The sequence below is a fragment of the Pleurodeles waltl genome, chromosome 12 (genome assembly GCF_031143425.1).
Source record: "Pleurodeles waltl isolate 20211129_DDA chromosome 12, aPleWal1.hap1.20221129, whole genome shotgun sequence".
NCBI lineage: Eukaryota > Metazoa > Chordata > Amphibia > Caudata > Salamandridae > Pleurodeles > Pleurodeles waltl.
This window is the reverse complement of record NC_090451.1, coordinates 535,856,517-535,880,369: the sequence shown is the minus strand read 5'-3', so window position 1 is coordinate 535,880,369 and position 23,853 is coordinate 535,856,517. Positions and strand designations below refer to the sequence as shown.

Here is a 23,853-nt window from a genome sequence, read left to right as displayed (position 1 = left end):
AAGGTTACAAGCAACCAAATTTAGAGGTGACAGCACAGTCACTGGGGTCCTGGTTAGAAGGATCCCAGTGAACACAGTCAAACACACAGACAAACAGGCCAAAAAGTGGGGGTAACCAAGCTAGAAAGGGGTTACTTTCCTACAGGCACCCATATCCAGTAGGCTGTGGGACTCAAACTTGAAGTCCTTATTAATGGGCAAACAGTGGTGGTGCTGCTGCTGCAGTTACACTCAAGCTGTTCCCTTAAATATCAGGCACAGAATACTCCCCTACAAATCATCCTCATCCAAATATTTTTGCCACTCTGCTTTTATGCCTCACCAACCTGTTATTTATATGTTATAGTTAAACCTTTAAAAATAAAGATATAGGCCCTCATTACGAGCCTGGCGGTCTGTGACCGCCAGGCTCGCGGTTGGCGGGAGCACCGCCGACAGCCCAGCGGTGCCCCGCAGGGCATTCTGACCGCAGCGCTTTGGCCGCGGTCAGTGCAGGAAAACCGGCGGTCTCCCGCCGGTTTTCCGCTGCCCGTTGGAATCCTCCAAGGCGGCGCAGCTTGCTGCGCCACCTTGGGGATTCTGACACCCCCTACCGCCATCCTGTTCCTGGCGGTTCGCCCGCCAGGAACAGGATGGCAGTAGGGGGTGTCGCGGGGCCCCTGGGGGCCCCTGCAGTGCCCATGCCAATGGCATGGGCACTGCAGGGGCCCCCGTAAGAGGGCCCCGCTTGTATTTCACTGTCTGCATAGCAGACAGTGAAATACGCGACGGGTGCAGTAGCACCCGTCGCACCTTCCCACTCCGCCGGCTCGATTCCGAGCCGGCGTCCTCGTGGGAAGGTTGTTTCCCGCTGGGCTGGCGGGCGGCCGCCCGCCCGCCCAGCGGGAAACTCAGAATGCCGGCCGCGGTCTTCAGACCGCGGTGCGGTATTCCTGCGGCGCAACTTTGGCGGGCGGCCTCCGCCGCCCGTCAAAGTTGTAATGAGGGCCATAGTGTTTCCTGCTGCATTACATAGACATTAGAGCAAAACAGCTGTGTACTGTGGTGGAGGTGTATTTGTTCTTTTAGGTATTTCTGCTCTTTTCATATTACATTAATGATGATTTTGCACCTCACTGTTTTCTCTCCTTAATGAAGTTTGTGCTTCTAAAATTGTTTCCTCGATCTTGCTGATGTTGTGCTCAAGTATGACTTTGTGGCGGGGGGAGTAAGGTGGTTGTGGCCAACTGCTGAGAAAGATGGCCTCAGCTTAGTGCGGCTCCCGATCCCCACCAGCCCAATCCCACCAATATTAATTCATAGATCCTCTATCCGCGACCTGCCACCTCTAGATCTGTGGTTGGTAGATGTGGCACTACCCTTGTTCAGCCTTTGTGACCGCACTGTGCTGCTGTACTCAGTTGGGGCCCTGATCTGTGAGTGGTGGAATGGGCGCTTCTCGCCACCCTCCAGCTGGGTCACCCTCATTACTGCCCTAGCTTACTATAAGCACCAGAAATGGCCTAAGGGTGATTTGACCATAAAGGGACACTGTGGAACAAATGGAGGACTGCACACAGCAGTAGGGCAAAGGTTGAATGCACCGAACTTGCTTGGGAAGACTAGGCAGTGTGCCTCTCCGGGCCACTGCTCACTGCCCTGGGGGGAGGCCAGCAGTGGGAAACCTGACATGCCTCAGAGAGATATCACACCAACAAATGCTCCCTGGCAGGTGGCTGTGAGTAGCTCTGCAGAGCTTCTCCACCCCCCTGATGCAACCATGGGACAAAGGTGCACCGGTTCTAAGTGGTGATGATAGGAAGACGGGGTGCCTGAGAGGCCCATTAAACCAAGTTGGGCATGTTTGCACTCCCAGCGAGGGTGCTGATGGAACACGAATGGAAGGTGTGCCTAGCCAAGTTGGAAAAAGCCCCGCCCGACAGTGAGAACCTTACACTCAAAGACATTATGGCAGCAACCCAGGGCATCAGGGGATCCCTGGAAACCAAAGTTGACACTGTCTCCATGGAGGCCACGCTTGTGAGGGCAGTCCTCTGCAACATGGGTGCCCTACTAACGAAGAAGAAGACTTCCTAGCAACCCTTGAGTCGGAAACGGCTACTCTTCGGAAACAAGTGAAGAAGCTTTGCTCTATTGCAGAGGCTTTAGGAGCAAACCTTGAAGACTTTGAAGGTTGTTCGCAGAGAAACAATATACGCATAGTTGGGGTACCAGTGAGGGCAGAGGGAGACCTCTTCGATGAACATTTTATCCAGAAAGGCCTTCATCCCACTATCCAAGTACTTCTTCATCGAGTGTGCCCATAGAATTCTGGGCACTATGTCCAAACGAGGTGCGCCACGCTGTATGATAACTGCTCACATTTTCAACTTTAAGGATTGCAATGTCATCCTGCCAGCGGTGCACAGCCCCCCCCCTCCCCCAGTCAGATATGAGAAAACATCCATCAGCTTCTTTCTGCACTTTACACTCTGGTTTCAGCAGCTATGCTACAGCTTCCTGGAAGTCATATGTGGCTTCTGAGACAAGGGCTGTAAGTATGGAATTTTATTCCCGGCGCAGCTGCGAGTGGCGGCAGAGGGGAAGACCTGGTACTTTCCCACCAAAGGGGAGACTTGGCACTGGCTTGATGGGTGAAGACCAGCTGTGAGGACGTTTCAAGAGCAGTCCAAACTACAGCACCGGAAACGGGACGTCTGGGGTCCAGGAGACCAACAACCCCCTCTACTGCCTGGCCAGAGCTCACCACAACGCCAGGACACAGAAGCAGACTACCACACGGACCAGCACAACAAAAGGTTTGAATGAGTGGGATGAAGTAGAACTTAGCCATGATTCGTCTGACTGCACTGTTTTGAAGCCAGGAGGATCTCACCTTTGCTCCCTCTCCCCTCTTCCTTTCATTCAGGTCATTGGTCCGAAGGCTGATGTTGATATGGACAACTAAGTTATCCATGCAGATGATGTACAGTGAACATGCTGAGTGGGGAAGGGCGGGTGGGGAATTGTTTCTGGTGGTTACCACTGATTGCCCTTTGTTATTAGCACCGTTAGGGGTGATAGGCACTCACCATTGTTTGGATATGAGCAGTTTGAAGCCTGATTTGCAGGGAGGCGAGGTCGGTGGTACAGTTTAATGCGTTATGTTTGTATTTAAGTTTTATTTTTGATGGTAAGATTCTCTGGTGCACATCTGCATTGACAGGTGGGATTTACACATGGTCCTACACAATCCCTTGCATAACAAGACAGAGGGGCGAGCCGATATGCAGCTTGGCTTCTTGATTTTACACACGTATGGATGACCTGGCACTTAGGCCCAAGATAAAGTTCTTCTCCTGGAATGGAAACGGCCTGGGAAATAACATTAAACGTAGAGTTGTGATGCAATATATTAAGCTTCATGCAGCTGATATTGTTCTTCTCCTGGCGACCCATATTCTGGGCAACACCTATCATGCACTCGATAGATGGGGAGTTCAAAATGGCCATACACATGGGCTATACCTCCTGCTTCAGAGGAGTGGGGATCCTCATATGCAAATCACTACCACTAATCATCCATCACACATGGTCAGACACCCAAGGGTGCTATGTCGCTCTCACTGGGAGCTAGGGGAGGGGGAGAGGAGAGGGTACAGCTGTAAATGTGTGTTAAGTTTATGTCCCGCCCCATCTTCATGACTTATTGTCACCTGACCTGGGATCTCTATTGTTCCAATTGCCAGAGGGTACATTATTAATGGGGGATGATTTCAACTTGGTGTTATGCGAAGAGCGTGGCCGCTTAACTCAGAGACAGATATCTGCCTCCCGTCACAGTTCGTTGACAGACCCACAACCCTACTACACAACACTTCACCTTCCTCTCAGGGGCACATGGCAGTCTCTCCCTGATCGACCATTTCCTCCCCCTCAGACCTCAACTTTACCATTACTCGGAATTCCAACACTTAGCCAGGTGCATTTCAGACCACTGCCTAACCTGGGGGACTATTGGTCATTGCATGCAGGCACAAAATCCTACTTAACCCCTGATACCTTAAAATGCTACGCATCAGGGAAGGCATTACAGAAACAACAGATGACTATTTCACCGGAAATGAATCCTCGGTAGACTCACCACAAACCCTCTGGGATGCCTATAATACTGTTATCAAACTGCAGGGCCTCTCCTTTATAGTGGGCCACAAAAACGACAAGCAAGCTAAACTTGAGACCCCTGATAGAGAGTTGCAGGAGCTTGAACGAGATCTCGCATCCTGAGATTCTGCTGACACCAGACATACACTGGAGTTAAAACAAAAACAATACAGGGACGATGCCACTAACGCTGCCATAGCAAGTCACAGAGCAACTCAACACCTTCTCTACAAAATAGGTGACAAAGCTGGCAAACGTCTGGGTTGGCTGGACAAAAAGGAACAGGCCAGTCGTTTGATACAGTCAAGCACAGGCACATTAGTAGGAGACCCACAAGATGTGGCAGAGACCTTCACCACTTACTATACTCAGATATATTCCACTGCGGTTAACACCCCGGGGGAAAATGCCAGGGAGATCCTTGTAGACATATGCCTCCTGACTATTGATGCAACTGATAGGGTTCTCCTAGAAGATGAGTTAACTGAGGCAGAGGTCATACAGGCAATATGAAACCTCACTCCTGGCAAAGTCTTTGACCCAAACAGTGTGCCAATTGAACTCTATAGATTAATGGTCCCACAATTGCCCCCTTACTTACTGCGTATGTTCAAGGACTGTAGACATCTTGGGTCACTACCTAGAGACCAATGCCTGGCCACCATCATGGGCATACATATGGAGGGGAAGCCCCCGGACGACTGTGCCTTATACCTGCCTGTCGCACTGCTCAATGCCAAGGTCAAGATCCTTGCAAAGGTGTTAATCCTGCTTGCTTAAGGTAGTCACCACCCTTGTCCATCCAGACATATCAGACTTCATGCCTGCCACCAGTACCACTCTTAATTTGCGTCGCCTCCACGAGATACTGTCAGTCTGACAACTTTCAAGGAGATGCCTTAGTGTTTTCCCTTGGTGCCAAAGTGGCGTTTGACTCTGTGGAATGGCCCTACATGTTTGATGTCCTGTCCGGGCGGGGATTTGGTCCCGGCTTCATTAGCTGCCTGAAACTGCTGTATACAAACCCACTGGCCCAGGTAAGAGTGAACGGGGTACTGACCCAGGCCTTTTGCCTTTAGCGTATTAACCTTCAGGGTTGCCCCCTGTCACCGCCGATCTTTGCCCTAACACTGGAGCCCTCGGTAGCCTGGATAAGGCAGGACCCTTTGGTCAGAGGTCTTTACTGGCATGGTGGTTGGGGAGACAGAATGTCACTGTAGGCGGACAATGTCAATCTATAAGTTATTGGCCCTGACAACATACTCAGTAGATTTATGCAAATTATCATCACATTGGCCGTTATTTAGGCTCCACTATAAACTGGATCAAATCCCTGGTGCATCTCCTGAGGGGGCGAGAACCCAGCTTGGCTCCGGACTGCAAGGCAACAGTAGACATAGGAGAGTTCTGTTACTTAGGAATATATATTACCTTAGACCCAGAGTTGTTCTAAACCAAAAATTTCTTACCACCGATAGATAGGCTGAGGCGCGATGTGCAACACGGGAGGTCCGTGCCCGTCTCTCCTGAGTAAATCGGCACTCTTTAAAATGATGTCCCCTTTTTATGTGTCCTGCAGAACACACCCTATATGCCTCATACTTTAAGGCAGGGGTCTTCAAACTGGAAGGTGGGCCCCACTAGAGGGGGGCCTCAAGTGATCCCAGTGGGGCACCAGACTGACCAAAAGAAGCATTATGATAAAAACAGGACTGTTTCAAGCAGAAAAGAATGAGTAGCAATAAACTGCTTCATAATGGGCCATCACTAAAAAATGTTGTCATTTATATCCTAGTTGGGGCTATGTGTCAAAAGGGAAGGGACTCCAGATACCCTTCAGAACCCCCACCCTCACTTCTACTAATCACGCTGTGGATACTTTTACACGTTAGTAAGACCTGTCTGACCAGAACAGAATGTTTGGCATCATGGATTTCATTGCATTTTTAAAACAGTAACAGAACTTAACTGTAATGTTAAAATAAGTGTAGACTTACTTAATAAAACATCGCCACTTTAATAGAATAATTGTGAAAATTCAGAGTGGGCCCCCCAAATGTTTTTTTTCCCCCACGGGGGTGGGGAGGGCCACTTAAAAGTTTGAATATCACTGCTTTAAGGCTATCAACAAAGAACTAAGGACACTGCTTTGCGACAGGGGCCAAGCCAGAATTGCACTACATAAATTCACCAGAGGGGTGATACAACAGGGCGATAACCCTTCTGGATATCTAGAAATACTATTGGGCATCACAGCTCACCATCATAAACAGCTGGGCCCACCTATCTCCTTATAATCCTGTGTTTCGCATGGACAGATTCATTATGCAACCCCCGGGTTATCCTCGGGTCTTTTATGTCTCCCACATGCACTTTTCCATTTTTGGGTCTACGGCAACAGTGGTCACCATTTGGCTTGCTGCTTTGAAAGCACCTAGATGGAAGGATAAAATGATTGAAGCCATGCACTGGTGGGATACTGCAACGCTGGGCACACAGCCAGGATTCAACAAATATGACCTAATCGGTCTCTCAAAAGTAGGAAATCTTTGGCTCAGTGGGAATGTCATCCCCTGGTTCGACCGCCAACGTGACTACCAGCTAGGCCCCACTTATGTCTATCACTATATTTAGATATGCTGTGTGCTCAGGGCAGTATTGCCTAAGGGAACAATGCTTTCCGAGTCTTCACCCTTAGAAGACCATCAATTAGATGAACACATTCCTTGGATGGTGACCTCCCTAACATACAAGAAATTACTCAACAGCACCCCAACACTCTACAACACTTAAGGGAACAGTGGGCTCATAATCTTGGAGAGTTGGGAGACGACGAGTGGGCAGAGGATCTGGCATCCCCACAGGAGGTGGCTATGGGCAGAGTTTACATTGGTGCAGTTAAAAATACTGCATTGATCATACTGCACCCAAACTATACTGTTTAAAATGGGTCGAGTGATAACAGAAAGGTGCTGGTGCAGGTGTAGGCAACCTGGCATGTTCGTTCACACTGTGAGCCTGCGTTATAATCCAGATTTTTTGGGCAGAGGTGGTGGAGTGTAAGGGTGAAGTAACTGGGAGTTCACTTACCTCCCCAGCAAAGTAGTGTCTCCTCAACATCTGGAGTGAGGCGGACTTGACTCGCATGACGCAGATATGGTGGGCATTGGGACGGATGGTAGCCAAATGTAACATTGCAAGAATGGTGGGGGGCAGAGCAGCTGCCCTGACTGGGAGACTGGATACGTGACATGGACTGGAGTATGTTGGGTGAAAAGGCGGTGTATGAGAAACGGGTGTTTGCCCTTGAAAGTGGACAAAAGTCTGGGGGCTATGGAATGCCTACAGGGGGCACATATGTAATGATTTTGCTTCAATGGACTGTTGGGGCCATGACCTGGTCCTCCATGACTGTTGATTGAAATGGAGATGAAATTAAATTGCGATGTGGGGTGTTGGAATGCAACATGTTGATTTCTCCTACTGTAATGTCAGTGCTTCACTATGCAATGTATCAGCCTTCTATATTACTGTCAATAAACAGTTGAAATAAAGTATGATTTTGCACACCTAAATATGATTTTACAGCTAAATCTTTTTTTTGTTTCCGAAAGTGTTCCACGCATCCACTCATGTTGCACCTAGGCTGATTTTGCACCCAAGTGTGAGTTTTGCTCTCTCAGGTTTTTTACACTGTTTGTTAATGTTGAATCAAGTGTAATTTTGCACTTTAATGTGATTTTGAATCAAAAAGTGATTTTACACATTGATTGCTATGTTATATTAGTGCAAGAGACTAGTTCTCCATCATCGCAAAAAATAAATGGATTTCTCACTTTTCGTAGCCCGCTTCCCCTGTGAGAAAGGTAGACTGTGGGAGAGTGTGGTTTGCAATTTTTGGTGCTCTTAAATTAATATGCTCCTGTACAATTATACCAGCTTCTGCTAATAATATATTACTTCTGTCAAATGGACTTGAAAATGCTGTGATTGTTTACTCAGTAGTAACTGAATCCTTACTCTCCTCCAGCTGTACTTAATTTAAAATAATTGTTCTCATTTAAAACGGTGGTGGAAGCCATTTGGTAAATACTGCCCAGCTCCCTCTCGTTATTTTAGGAGGTGAGTTCATTGTACAAATTGCTGAAACTGAATTGGATGAAAGTTGGCTCAAACCCCAGTATTTCAAATAGCTGGTAGATTTAGGAAGGGAAAGTTAAGAGGACACCTCCTAACTTCCTTCATGTTCAACATGATAAATAGTCTAAGGCTTAAAGCCCGACGAGCCAAGCATACTGATATAAGAGAGACCTCTAGGCACCCGATAGACTACAACTATGTGGAATAACCATCGTTAAACATCAAAATATTAACGGATTTTGCCACATTACCCTGGCTAGGGAATGGGGCTATTCCAATTCTGGCTACTGTCAATCTGAGCATTAAGAGATATTATAAGACTAGAAGGGTAAGTGAATTGGCTATAGTATGACAAAGGAGAACAATACAATATCTTGCTGAAACTGAAACTGGGACGAGGCAGAAAAGACTGTGTGTGATCCATCACACAAAGGGGAACTATGAGCATCAAAAACCTTGAAACATTAAGGATTCTTGGGTCAGTTAGCTATAAAAAAAAAACATGTGTATGAGTATTAGAGATGCCCAATTCGGTCATTTTTTCTCATTTCTCTATGTGGTTTTCAAAAGGTTATGAGCAAGTACATGCCATGTCCATACATTTTAGATACATGCACATATGCAGGGACATGTAATGTGGCAATAACACTACCCACAGCGTGGCCTGTCTATGTAACTTTAGTCTACGTATGCAAGTCCGCCCGTATAAGCCTCTCACCACTTGGAACTGGACAAATATGTCTGCCCGTCTGTACAGAATCATATAGAACCCACTATTCCATTACACATCAAGTATAGCCAGCATAATAGACCGGGACGGAAGTGTTACAGTATCGCATTACTAGCCCACAGTACCAGGACGTGTCAGCCACCCATCAACCTCCACATGGTCAGTATGCGTGTTAGGCGTTTGAAGCCATTGGGCTGGTTCCAGCTGAGACAAAGGACATCGTCGCTCTGAGTATGTTTAAGTCCACGTGTGAGCTAGTATATTGCCCACTTCCATGGCGCCAACGGTACTTAAGCAGCCAATCAACATGGATAGCAAGATCCCTGCCAGCGGCTGAGGTATCTGGTTCTGCACGTGCTCCGCCCTCATCTGGTCTTTAAGTAGCGTGATACCCATTGCCAGTTGTACTATACATCTATGCTTAGAATCTCATTCACCTCAGTGTAATGGCAGTCATTATGTCGAATAAATGCATCTGCTGGTGGAGGTGAGGTAAAAGTGTGGTGTGCTTCCTAAGGGTCAGTGAGGTGCAGAAACCATCTCCAAATGTTTTTGAAGGTCTGGAATTGATCCTGCATCTTGTAGATGCTTTTTTCACAAGTGCCCAATCGGAACATTTCAGTCATCTATTCGAGATGTGTTGGCACAAGAGTGGAATGCGAGTGTCCGAGAGTGTATGTATATCTTTGCCACCATAAGAATCATAGACATCCACCTCTTCAGTGAAACACTAAACTCAGTGGCGTACATAGACAGCTTAAAGTGTTGTGCAACTACTGCAGACAAAGACAAAGCAAGTTATTATTGGCATTTAAATAGGATTACATTTCTAAGGGTAACAGCTTATAAATTACTGGGTGTAGCTACAATGAATAACATGATGCTGTTGAAGCAAGTGCCCTGAGAGTTATGGCTGCCTTTGTTTGACTCAGTACGAGATAGGCAAACCTCTAGGTACTGCCAAAGTTGCACACATGTTAACTAAATATTTGTCCAGGTGTATATATGCAGTCCAGGGGCTGTGTTGGAAAAATCCCTGGACTATAAATTATGGATGCCGGACTCTCATAAAAATATTTAGTTCACTCAAATCTATTTTAATTGAAATATAGAAACAGAAAAGGAATTGGTATGTTTGAATGTCATTTGTAACTTGAAATGTCAAGCTAATCATATAAATGTAGGCCTTATGTGCTCAATCGTACGAGATAAACGAAATATGTTTTGAAACTACTTGGATTTTAGTATCGGAAATAAGAACAAGTCTTTTGGTTGTCTATTTATACTGGCATAAGCAAAGGTCACTATAGGAGAAGTTTTGTTTTGTTTAAAATATGTAATCCATTTTTAAATTGTTACTCATGTATTGTAGATAATCCTGTAGGTGGTGATGTGCTATCATCTGTAATTGTTTGTATTAGTGTATCAAGTAATGTATTAATTTCAATATTGTAAACGATTTTGCTAAACTGAAAAATAGATTTATTCTGACTACCATTGATGATTTGTGCACCCGGGTGTTGTACATCTAAATTAGATTTTTGCTCCTAAAAATGCTTCCCCGTTTCTGTTGATTATGCACCAAATATGATTTTGCACCCTTGACGTGTTTCCACGCTCCAGATTATGTCAAATGCTGGTTACATTGTACCAGTGGCGATTTTGCATCTAAAATCAATGTTTGCACCTGTGTGTGCTTTGTGTTTCTAAATTTTCCACTCCTGCTGATGGTGCTGCAAGATGTTTGTTACATCCCAATGTCTTAATCTACTTTCCAAGATCAATGAACTACACGTTTTTGTGTGATTTTATCAAGGCCACCTAATCTAAAACAAAGAGCTTCAGATCAAATCAGATACTAGGATGTTTGTATCAACGTATTCCCTACTGTTCTGTTAAAAACTGTCCTTAAATATCCTTAAATACCACAAACGCTAATCCTTTATATGGCCAGCCATTAAATCTTAATAATTAATAAGTACTATAGTCCCAGACAGGAGCATTTTGAATCTACACTCCTCTTTAAAGCAAAAAAATAAGTTGATGATACTCTCCTGATACACTACGTTGAGTCTTCCTAATTTGAAAGGTCTCAAAAGGCCCTCACTGGGAAAAAGGTGCTAACTCTAATCACCATAACCAAAAGTGTGAGTTACGCAACATACTTTTTAACAGTGTGAATGTCACCACATTGTTTGCTACTCTGAGTATCCTAAACAAGTCTACCTTGACTAGAGACCGTATCGTTTATAACATGCTCACATCTCTATTGCCACGACATCACTGGCTTCTTCAGTCTCTACATTATCACGCTGTAGGAAAGTGGAGTATTATGTAGTAAGGCTGGTTAGGTTACACGATGCAATACTGGCACAATGCCCCAAATTGTGTCTTTTGAATTCACGCTAATAAAATACCTAGCTCAGTCCTGGTATTGTGGTACAGGACAGTCAGGCTTTACTAGAGGAACATATGTTAAGCATTTCAGAGTACCAGCATGTACAATAAGTGCTTGGCAATACCCTAAAGAAATCTGACACCAATTTATAAAAATAGGGCAGGTTTTATAAAAATGTAGACACCAAAACGAACACAATCAGATAATCTAATAGGAGTTATGGATTTCAGAATACAAAATAAATCAGTGAAGTTCACTGCTGTCAAACCTTAACGTTATGGTCAATGGAGAAACCAGGTTGAGTCCAGTGAAAACCACTGGGGGTTAAGGTGATGCAGATCCCAGGACCAGGATTCAGCAGTCAGTCCAACAAATCCACTAATGTGAGTTGACGGTGTTGTGGGGTTCCCTCGGGGTGCACCATCGAGCAAAGATGGTGATAGCCTGGCTGGCCACCAACAAACCTTGGCAGTGGTAAACACAGCATGCGGAGACTTCAACGTACTGGGGTCCGGGGGAAAACAGCAGCAGCCTTAAACTTGCTGGAGGTCAGGACTACATTTCCCACAATAGTCTAGACCATTTATGTAGGAAAGTACCATCTTGCCTGGCATGTTACCCCCATTTTTCACTGTATATATGTTGTTTTAGTTGTATGTGTCACTGGGACCCTGGTAACCCAGGGCCCCAGTGCTCATAAGTGTGCCTGAATGTGTTACATGTGTAGTGACTAACTGTCTCACTGAGGCTCTGCTAATCAGAACCTCAGTGGTTATGCTCTCTCATTTCTTTCCAAATTTTCACTAACAGGCTAGTGACCAATTTTACCAATTTACATTGGCTTACTGGAACACCCTTATAATTCCCTAGTATATGGTACTGAGGTACCCAGGGTATTGGGGTTCCAGGAGATCCCTATGGGCTGCAGCATTTCTTTTGCCACCCATAGGGAGCTCTGACAATTCTTACACAGGCCTGCCACTGCAGCCTGAGTGAAATAACGTCCACGTTATTTCACAGCCATTTTACACTGCACTTAAGTAACTTATAAGTCACCTATATGTCTAACCTTTACCTGGTAAAGGTGAGGTGCAAAGTTACTTAGTGTGAGGGCACCCTGGCACTAGCCAAGGTGCCCCCACATTGTTCAGGGCCAATTCCCCGGACTTTGTGAGTGCGGGGACACCATTACACGCGTGCACTACATATAGGTCACTACCTATATGTAGCTTCACAATGGTAACTCCGAATATGGCCATGTAACATGTCTATGATCATGGAATTGCCCCCTCTATACCATCCTGGCATAGTTGGCACAATCCCATGATCCCAGTGGTCTGTAGCACAGACCCTGGTACTGCCAAACTGCCCTTCCTGGGGTTTCACTGCAGCTGCTGCTGCTGCCAACCCCTCAGACAGGCAGCTGCCCTCCTGGGGTCCAGCCAGGCCTGGCCCAGGATGGCAGAACAAAGGACTTCCTCTGAGAGAGGGTGTTACACCCTCTCCCTTTGGAAAATGGTGTGAAGGCAGGGGAGGAGTAGCCTCCCCCAGCCTCTGGAAATGCTTTCTTGGGCACAGATGTGCCCAATTCTGCATAAGCCAGTCTACACCGGTTCAGGGGACCCCTTAGCCCTGCTCTGGCGCGAAACTGGACAAAGGAAAGGGGAGTGACCACTCCCCTGACCTGCACCTCCCCTGGGAGGTGTCCAGAGCTCCTCCAGTGTGCTCCAGACCTCTGCCATCTTGGAAACAGAGGTGCTGCTGGCACACTGGACTGCTCTGAGTGGCCAGTGCCACCAGGTGACGTCAGAGACTCCTTCTGATAGGCTCCTTCAGGTGTTAGTAGCCTATCCTCTCTCCTAGGTAGCCAAACCCTCTTTTCTGGCTATTTAGGGTCTCTGTCTCTGGGGAAACTTTAGATAACGAATGCAAGAGCTCATCCGAGTTCCTCTGCATCTCTCTCTTCACCTTCTGCCAAGGAATCGACTGCTGACCGCGCTGGAATCCTGCAAAACTGCAACATAGTAGCAAAGACGACTACTGCAACTCTGTAACGCTGATCCTGCCGCCTTCTCGACTGTTTTCCTGGTGGTGCATGCTGTGGGGGTAGTCTGCCTCCTCTCTGCACTAGAAGCTCCGAAGAAATCTCCCGTGGGTCGAAGGAATCTTCCCCCTGCAACCGCAGGCACCAAAAAGCTGCATTACCGGTCCCTTTGGTCTCCTCTCAGCAAGACGAGCGAGGTCCCTCGAATCCAGCAACTCTGTCCAAGTGACCCCCACAGTCCAGTGACTCTTCAGTCCAAGTTTGGTGGAGGTAAGTCCTTGCCTCACCTCGCTAGACTGCATTGCTGGGAACCGCGACTTTTGCAGCTACTCCGGCCCCTGTGCACTTCCGGCGGAAATCCTTTGTGCACAGCCAAGCCTGGGTCCACGGCACTCTAACCTGCATTGCACGACTTTCTAAGTTGGTCTCTGGCGACGTGGGACTCCTTTGTGTAACTTCGGGTGAGCACCGTTTCACGCATCCTCGTAGTGCCTGTTTCTGGCACTTCTCCGGGTGCTACCTGCTGCTAAGAGGGCTCCTTGTCTTGCTCGACGTCCCCTCTACCTCCTGGTCCAATTTGCGACCTCCTGGGCCACAGCAGCGTCCAAAAACGCTAACCGCACGATTTGCAGCTAGCAAGGCTTGTTGGCGTTCTTTCGGCGGGAAAACACTTCTGCACGACTCTCCACGGCGAGAGGGATCCGTCCACCAAAGGGGAAGTCTCTAGCCCTTTTCGTTCCTGCAGAAACCTCAGCTTCTTCTGTCCAGTAGAAGCTTCTTTGCATCCACAGCTGGCATTTCCTGGGCATATGCCCATCTCCGACTTGCTTGTGACTTTTGGACTTGGTCCCCTTGTTCCACAGGTACCCTAGATTGGAAATCCATTGTTGTTGCATTGTTGGTTTGTGTCTTTCCTGTATTATTCCTCTAACACAACTTCTTTATCCTTAGGGGAACTTTAGTGCACTTTGCACTCACTTTTCAGGGTCTTGGGGAGGGTTATTTTTCTAACTCTCACTATTTTCTAATAGTCCCAGCTACCCTCTACAAGGTCACATAGGTTTGGGGTCCATTCGTGGTTCGCATTCCACTTTTGGAGTATATGGTTTGTGTTGCCCCTATCTCTATGTGTCCCCATTGCATCCTATTGTAACTATACATTGTTTGCACTGTTTTCTAAGACTATACTGCATATTTTTGCTATTGTGTATATATATCTTGTGTATATTTCCTATCCTCTCACTGAGGGTACACTCTAAGATACTTTGGCATATTGTCATAAAAATAAAGTACCTTTATTTTTAGTATAACTGTGTATTGTGTTTTCTTATGATATTGTGCATATGACACTAAGTGGTACTGTAGTAGCTTCACACGTCTCCTAGTTCAGCCTAAGCTGCTCTGCTAAGCTACCATTATCTATCAGCCTAAGCTGCTAGACACCCTATACACTAATAAGGGATAACTGGGCCTGGTGCAAGGTGCAAGTACCCCTTGGTACTCACTACAAGCCAGTCCAGCCTCCTACAATTTACTTTTGGGCGATCCCTTGGTGGGCCTAATTCCAGTGCGTCTTTGATTCTGGGAGCAAGCTGCAGATGACTAGTACCTCTAGCTATAGGAAGTGCTGGAGTTGCTTTAGGTGCTCCGAGAAGTTCCTGTTCATTTTGGACCCTGTCTCTGGTCCAGGACGAGTCGGTCGTGCAGTTGCAGGGTGGTTGCCACAGGTACAGAGTTTGAGCCTTTTCTTTGTGCAGATGCAGAATTCTCAGACTCTGGTCTCTTCTTTGCCTTTGGGTACAAGTCGCATCAGATCTAAGGTTCTGGTGTCTGGGGAGGCCCTTAAATCTTAGATATAGAGGCATTAGTGGTGTGGGTGCAAGTGGCCAAAGGGCTGCTAGCCAGAGTGACTAATCAGCCCCTGAGGTGACCACGTGTGAGTGGGGGGGGGGGGGGAGTTGGTGTGTAACATGTCATACCCACACAAACTGTTGTACCACATGTCTGTGCAACCTGTCTCCTTATGTGCCTCCAATGTATGTGCCCTGTGTTTTCTAATCCCCAGGCTTGCTCTGCTGCTACTTGTGATTCACTAAGCTGGTCCTCATGCCATGCAGCACCTAATCTTGGGAAATAAATAAAAGGCAAAACATACATACGTGGCACAGAAAGAGTCAGGTTACACAAATAAATAAATAGACTGTACATTTATACATGTTTGTGTTTTCAGGCATTAGCATATTAAAGCTGGGCCTATTTTGGGTTTGTCAATGCTTGCTTTTTTCGTTTTAACTGAATTAATGCTATACACATTTCAGCTTACCCCTGGAGACTTGCTTTTAGCTTTTATTGGATAGTCTTTCCGTCAGGTGGGGGCTTCCAACATTGGTTTCATTGTATCTATCTTGTGGTAGGACCTAAAGTTACGGTAGTAATGATAGCTGTAACCTTAGGAAATAATAACTAACTGCTCAGCACACTGCTTTATTTGACTAGAATCCTTTCCCTGACGATTGCCACACGCAGTACTAAATTCTTCTCAGTGCACAGAAGGGGAAGGTGTTAGTCTCCCTACTTAAATTTTTCTTGGTTTCCATGTGTTGTCAAAATATTTATTTTGGTAAACAGTAAATCACATTGCAATCTACATAATCTCACCAAGTACTTTTTATAGCGTGTTTTATGGCCAAAGTAACCCTTGCAAAATATCTGTAAAAGTGATTACGTGGATTTAAATAGAGCCAATTAGCTGTGCCAGCAACTCCCAGAGGGGTGTTGAAGCTTTGGAATGTAATAGCAACTGAAATTTTAGATTTAAACTGTTTTTCAGTATATTGCAGTGATTTATGGGACAAACACAGTAAACTGTATAGTGTTCCCATTCACTACAAAATACTAACCACCACTGCAGTATGCAGCCTCTGTGAAATATAATCAAGTAAATATTTTCTGAATACAGTACATTATATGTATTTCAGTACATACACTATTACAGCTTTTCCTTTATGATATGGATTAGCTTTTAGCGCTATAAATACTAGACCAAAAGCTCAGATATATTTACTGTTTATGTTGTGTTTGGATGTGTGAGCGAAATAGAGATGTGTTGAAATACAGCATTTCTTTTAATTTCATTATTACTAGTCAGGTGGCCTCTAGTCCCTTGCTCTTCTTTCCCTTACTCTTCTTTCCCTCTTTGCAGTGTTTGATACTCGGTATCTACTTGTGCTCGTCTTTATTTTCTTGACATTTATTGACTTAAATACAAAATTCCACTGTAGAACTGGAGATCGCTTGCTTTTTAGCCAATCACCAAAATGTATTTGTATTTTTTCACTGCCGTTTTGATTGTTAACAATCAGTACACAACAGAGTCTCTTCAACGCATGATCAGGGTTACAAAACTGTGCTTCAATTTGAAATACTCCCATTGCACTTGAAAAAGCTCTGTCTTATAGAGACCTCCAAGTTTCCACAAGGCCTCCATTTTTACAAATTAGCCAATCGCTCTGCATATGTTTTCATCTCCCAGGCCTTGTTGCTTGTTAACGTTTACCTTCCTTGTAACACAACCACCACGTTTATAAAAGATGTTCTGGACTTCCTTAACAACTGATCTTATTCTCTGCATGTTATATATCCCTGTTGTCATCACATCATTCCCTACCCTAATCTTCAAACCCATTTCGATCATCTGGTTTGAGCAACATGTCAACCTATTACTAATGCTCCACCACTCTTCCTGTGTACAATCACCGAAACTTACCCAAAGACATGAAATTGTTTAACGTGTCATTTACAGTCCCCTTCTCCAGAGTAAATTGTCACATTCCTTCCGCCAAATCTTACATTCCAAAGTCATCACACTTGTTCCACTTTTAGTGACCAACTGAAGACGAAGGCCCCACGCCACACCCAGGACTCAAACAGAAATACAGCTAACAAGTGTCTCCCTGGTGCAAATCTTGCTCACGAACAGACAGAGATACTGAAAAGCCTATACATACCTCACAAAAAACAACGCTTGCCAGAGAAAACGTCTATCTGAAAATGATCTCTGGAAATGACTGTGTATGGAATTCTGTTTCCAAGGATTTGATTCTCAGTATCAAGCCCCACTGTATCTCCACACATGGGCTTAAAATACAAAGGACCACTGTGAATCACTGCTTCTTAGCCCATAATCAAGATTTTTCCTGTTTAGCCTCCCTAAATAACACCTTCGTGGGCCATGTGGTGTGTGCTTCAGAGGTTCCTCCTTCACTTAGTAATATTTAATCTGTACATTGAGCTTTCTAGACAAAAGTGCATCACCCCATTAATGTTAGTGGTATGTCACAGCGCCCTAAGTTATTATCATCTTTGTATACTTCCAGTACTTTACCCAAATATCAATGTCTGCAGTCTTCCAGAAACCCAAACGAAGAAAAAAACAATTAGTCTCAACAACCACCACCAGGGTCCCCAGCTCCAAACGTTGGCAAAGCTATGGAAGTAGCACGAGTTTCCTCATTCTTTACTACATACACAAAATCTCCTGGCTTTAATTTTGACATCCATACCTACGATAAGACGTAGTGTGTCTCTCTAAGTTTCTACCTTAGAAGACTCTTCAGATCACAAGAGATGAACTTTTATGTATTTGCCTACTAAGGACTCCTAAAAGCAAACACTTTATCCTGCTGGCAGTTTTTCGCATTTCAGTTGTGTCCAATATCAAGTCCATGCTTTTATCTGGTCTAATTTGCACTCTACAGATCATATGCTTGTCGTGGCCTAGTCAGTGGACATGTGGGTATGTAAAGAATGATACTTTCTCTTGTCAAGATAGAAGTACTCAAACTATCAAACAATGTGGTGAAGACATAGGTGAGAATATCGGAGGACTGGCTCATGCCTTTCCCACTCTCATAGAGAGTAATGTATAACTCACATTTCTGATTTTGGTAATTGGAGATAACATATTTCTTCAAGTGAGGGTTTTTAAGTCTTTTTAAATTAGGAAAAAACAGCCTAGTGTCTTCAGGAGGGTATCCCCATAGTTTTTGTTTTTGAGGAGTTCAGTTTTAAAGGTGTCCTACCATGAAACTAAAGTACTTTTTGATTATTACGTTTTACTGGATGCCACAAAGGCTCAGTGTTTGTGATATTTAAGGTTAGTTTTTGATAGAAACGTGGGAAATATGATCTCTGAGATGATGATACAAGTGACCTAGAATATGATTTGATATGAAGCTCTCTTTGTTTTATGTTAGGTGGCCTTAATAGGAGCGGAGTTGCCTTAAATCTTGCTACCAAAGAGTAACCAATCACTACTGCTGTAATTCATGTGCTCATGGGAGCCAGTGACCAGTCTCCTTCAGGTAGAAAGTGTATAGAATTTGCCTACCGTTTTGTACATTCTTTTAGTTTAGTTCACATGGTCGGTGGGCCAGCAGAATTTGGAGCGGGTGAAATCCTACTGTTTTTTTGGGGAAAAACCTTATCCTGTTCCCTTAGTGATCAAGACCATATATGTAATAATATCAGCAAGGCTCTCTCTCAGTCACATGGTATATTAGCCTTTTATAATGCAGTGGGCTGTCAGCATTTTCTCATATACTATTTGGTTATCAAGCAAAAATCCTGCCCACCCTCCTGTATGCCATAGTAGGAATAGAGATCTCAAAATGGGAGTTTTTGAACACGATAGAAGGCTGGATTTTAAATAGCTTGGTCTCCTGTAATAATTCGGTATCTGTGTCAGCCTTAAGGCTAGAATTTGGCATCAAGAGTATTTATACACAGGGCCTAGCTGCGGTAATTCGGAGAGCGTTCTGTTTAGGTCAGAGTGCAGATTCTTCCTTAAGATTCTTAGCATATAAAGAAATATTTGGTTAATTAAGAGATAAATCTCAGTTTTTTAGAAATATTAACTTTGCTACGCAACTGCTTCAGTTAGATGTTAATTCGTTTTTATCCCAACACCCCTCGTCATTTAAAAAGAGCCTAAAAGAGACTATAAGGAGCACAAGCTTTTAATTGGATATGGAGTTTTGTTGTAAAAAGAGGAGGCTTAGGACAACTTTCAGTTACCCTGAACCATATTTATTAAGAAACATACCACATGGTGTACAAAGTTTTCTCATTTTGTTGAGATCTAATAGATTACCTCTTAAAAATGTAACTGCTAAGCAGTGGCGTAGCGTTGGGGGTGCAGGGGGGGCCGGCCGCACCGGGCGCAACATCTGGGGAAGAGACTCTAGTGCTAAAATCCACAGGTTAGGGGGCGCAAATTACTTGCCTTGCCCCGGGTGCTGACAACCCACGCTACGCCACTGCTGCTAAGTGGGATGGATCCTCGAATATTTGCGATTTTTGCCAGCTGGCGATACAAAATGTTAAGCATGTGCTATTCGTTTGTCCCACATTAGTTGAGTTGAGGAAAAAATGTCTGAAACCGCTTTGTGCGAATTTTAATATACGTTTACCAGATGAGGTATTGACATTTCTGTATAAACTTCAGAACAAAATATTTTGTTTCAGGATTTTAATTTTTTTTTAAGTCTTCCTTATTGATTTTATCACTCTTTTGGTGGACGTAACGGTTGCATTCCTAATGCACTATTATATTTTACAGCCTGGGACGTGCTGTTCTGGACCGCCCTTCGTGCTATCTGTTTTGGTGTATGCACTAAACTTTCTGTAGATTGGTACCTAATTGTTCTTTTGTTGTTGGGTTTTATATCATAATGTTATGCACTAAATTTTATATGTGTAATTAGTTAGGGAGGAATGAAAACTGAAGTCACCAAACGGTAGTTTTCGCTGCGATTGTAGTTTCCTCCATGTAAATATTGTATGATGTTTTAAGTCACAAGTGATGGGTAGAGACCTGATTATATTGTACTGTAAAGATAACCTCGTTTTACATTTTCCTTTGCTTTCATACATAGTATTTAAGATAGTCAGTATATATTTTTTTATGGATTTTATTTTTATTCTTACTTTTTTGTATAGATGATGAGTGTACATGTGGACCTCTTTGGAGTTCCAAATCGTGAAATAAAATAAATTGAATTGAAAAAAGTACATTCTTTTAGAAGTGAAACATAGATGAAACAAAAAATAGTAATGGTCTCAAATTAGCAGCAACGAAACTCTTAAGCATGTTAAAGATGACCCAATTCCATTCTCTCTGCATAAACTTTACACCTGCTTTCTCCTCCCACATGGGACCCTGTATTAAAGAGTGTGTCTTATGTTTAAAGTCCCAGTCTCTGACATAAAAAAGCTCTTTATTTGCAGGTACGGTAAAAACATCCTTGCCTAAAGATCTTATAGATCACCTGAATAGCAAAAATATATGTAAAGGTACACTTCTTGAATTTGCCTAAGTTTGTTAGTTCTCTTCTCAGGCGATGGGCCATGCAGATTGGACAATGTGACTGAGAAAGTCACTGCATATCTCAAAAACCTGGTCTTCTGCAGTGTAAAATCTTCATTGATGGTCACAAATGTTAGAATAAATTACCTGCTGCACATGTAGACTCAAACACTTTATATTCCATATCTATCCACAGAGTTGAATACACAGGGTGTCATTCTCCATTTAATGATCTGCATTCTTCCAAAGCCCGTCTAAGGCCAGATTTTTCTGAATTGTAGACAGATTTATACTGAAATTAGGCTATTTTAAAACTAAAATGCAGTATCTGAAATGTCAAAAGCCAAACAAATGGTTTGTCATTGAGGGAAAAACTGAAGCCAAATAAGCTTATATTGTAAACCTGTGAATTTCGTCTGTTGTCCCTTTAAGGCTCCAGGAGCTGAATGGGTTTCTTGATACTGATATTAAGTCCCCCAGAAATGGAGCAGTGATAGCCCATAGGCATGATTTCAGGTTTTACAGAGAGAGATCCAATACTACATCCATAATAGGTTTTCAAGACATGCAGTCACAATTTATGACACTTCCTACAAGTCAGTTTAATGAGATTTGGCACGCCAAATATGATAAAGAATCATGAGAGGGAAAAAATGAAAATGGTGAAAGATCAAACTGATCCACTTCTGTGAGATTCTGAGGGCATATATGGGTCAAGCAGCAATAATTAAACTAAAACATTTAACGCAAAATGGATGTTTAACTGCATAGCCTGTGCTAATTCTCCCATTGTTGGTACTGCTACTTTAGAAATATAACCTGAAGCATGTTACTCTATTAAGACTCCTCTACTAAGGATACCATGCTGTCGCAGAATGTGCACATTTACTGAGCATTTACATGTGTCCATACTTGCCTCTCCTGCTTTGGGGAAAAAGTATTCCTTCTGTGGCATCAGACCTTCCACATACCCCCTGTTCTAAGACAATTCTTGAATGTCTGTTGTCACTCACATTACCCTCTTTGCCACTAGCAATAACTAGCTCAGTCCTTTTCAGGTAAGCCTTAAAATCTCTCAATGTATAGAAGCTACTCTGGTTCATGTGTCCAACTTCATTATGTCTACCGACTACAACCGTCTCCCATCTATAGTCGTACTCATTGATCCCTCTGGATCATTTGGCAATGTGATGCACTTTGCAATGCCAGTTCTCTCCACTCTGGGCATAACTAGCAAAGCAATTGTTTGCTTCTCTTTCTATCTCTCCTATTATTCCTTTTCAGTTTTATGGCGCTTCTCACTCTCCACAGTGAAAAGCTTTCAGTCTTTGGCCCACTCCTCTACTCCTTACACGTCATTTCCCTTGATGGCAGCAGGTAACAACACTTTGAATATAATTTGCGTAGGGATCGCCGCGAGGGCTTCTCATTTCCTACTTTCACCCCACCTCCACTTAGATATCTAACTGCCTCTTGGCCATTCAGGTCTAAATGGCTGTCTTGTCTAAATTATGAACACATGCAAAAGAGAGATAATTTACCTTTCTGTTGTCTTTACACCTACCTCGTTTTCCTACCCTGTCTTTTTACTGCAGCATTTTAACCCCGCACTGTCAGATGGAAACCTCAGTGCACAATTTAACCCCACTATGAAAATGTAGTTCTTGATAACTGCAATAACCACCTAAGTTCAAATATTGATCTTAAACAATATTCATCAAACAATACTTTCTATACAGCCAACACTTTGTTCTTCACACAAGTGATCAGCAGACTCACCTATTGCAACAGCCTACTGGTGGGTCTACTGCCATGCTCCATCTCTACACTTAAATTGTTTACGTTCTCCAGAATCTCCATGTCATTACAAAACTGCCTGCAATACATCTATGGAACCCTCATTATAGATTTCTCCTCCATTAGCTTATGCTCAGCCACAGAGGCCCTCCATGTCACACTGAAAGCTCTCTGCACAATATTAAGGTTCCACTACTTCAGTCTACTGGGACACTTCCATGTGTTAGTCTAAACGCCTTCAATGTTTTCTCTCAAGGCACTCTTCCTCGTTCAGTAATGACTAACCACATTCATACCCTCTTCCTACTTACATGTCTCACTAAGAACTCTTACTAAGCTCGAGTAACTCTGTTGCTCTACATTTGTATACATATTATTACATATATGTATTGTCTTGTCATCACTTGCCATTAGCCAGTATTGTTCCAAGGGTTAATGTTTGACATATAAGGTTTAAGCAAAATGAGACTGGAGGTATGGAATGCTAGTTTTATTCTGTATTATGAAGACTTCTACGGCTTTTTGCCTGTTTATCGATTGGGACCAAACGAGAATATGAGCAAAGTTAATGTGAGCACCACTTGAGCTCTCAGAGGTGAGGACTGAGACGGAATTCAAAGTATTGATGCAGACTGCATTACAGAAGACTGCCTCATAATTTATATTTTCAGTGATGTTGTTCACAGTCAAGAAGCAATAATATTAGCTCGCTACAGGGCACTGAGAAATTGTTTTGGAAATATTTCTGTCTTTACTGTTTGTCAGTATTTCAGTAGCTGGTAGCCAGGATGTAAACTCTAGGTGGCTATATTTTTCTGGTCATCTTCCGGAGGAATTTCCAGACTGCTATTATCCCAATTGTTGGTGGCGTATAAGGAATATTAAAGAGTGTGAAAAGATGGTTACCCTTGAATTCTGGCAACATGGACGCTGATCTCCTCAAATCCCTAAAATATGGTTTCCGCCAGGCCATTTGTACTGCTAGCAGTAATTCTGATTGCAAAGAAAATTTCAGGTTTTGATTACCTTTCACTTACAGTTTAAATTTCATTCCGAGTAGTGTCGAAGTTAAGCCATTTAAGTGGCTGCTTTTATTATCTAAGACAGTGATTCTTAACCTGTAGCCAGCAGAACTGGGAGTCCACGACATTTACTCAAGGGTTCTGTGGTTGTTTAGAGATAATAGATTAATAAAGTATACATACCGAAAGAGAAAAATTTTAAATTTTAATTGT

The 23,853-nt window shown here is 43.8% G+C and overlaps 1 protein-coding gene across 2 annotated transcripts in view; it reads left to right on the top strand.

The window, feature by feature from the left end:
* PDPR (pyruvate dehydrogenase phosphatase regulatory subunit) overlaps nucleotides 1-23,853 on the top strand; it is a 685,893-nt gene that overhangs the window by 564,080 nt on the left and 97,960 nt on the right. The gene's annotated exons all lie outside the window — the stretch shown is intronic.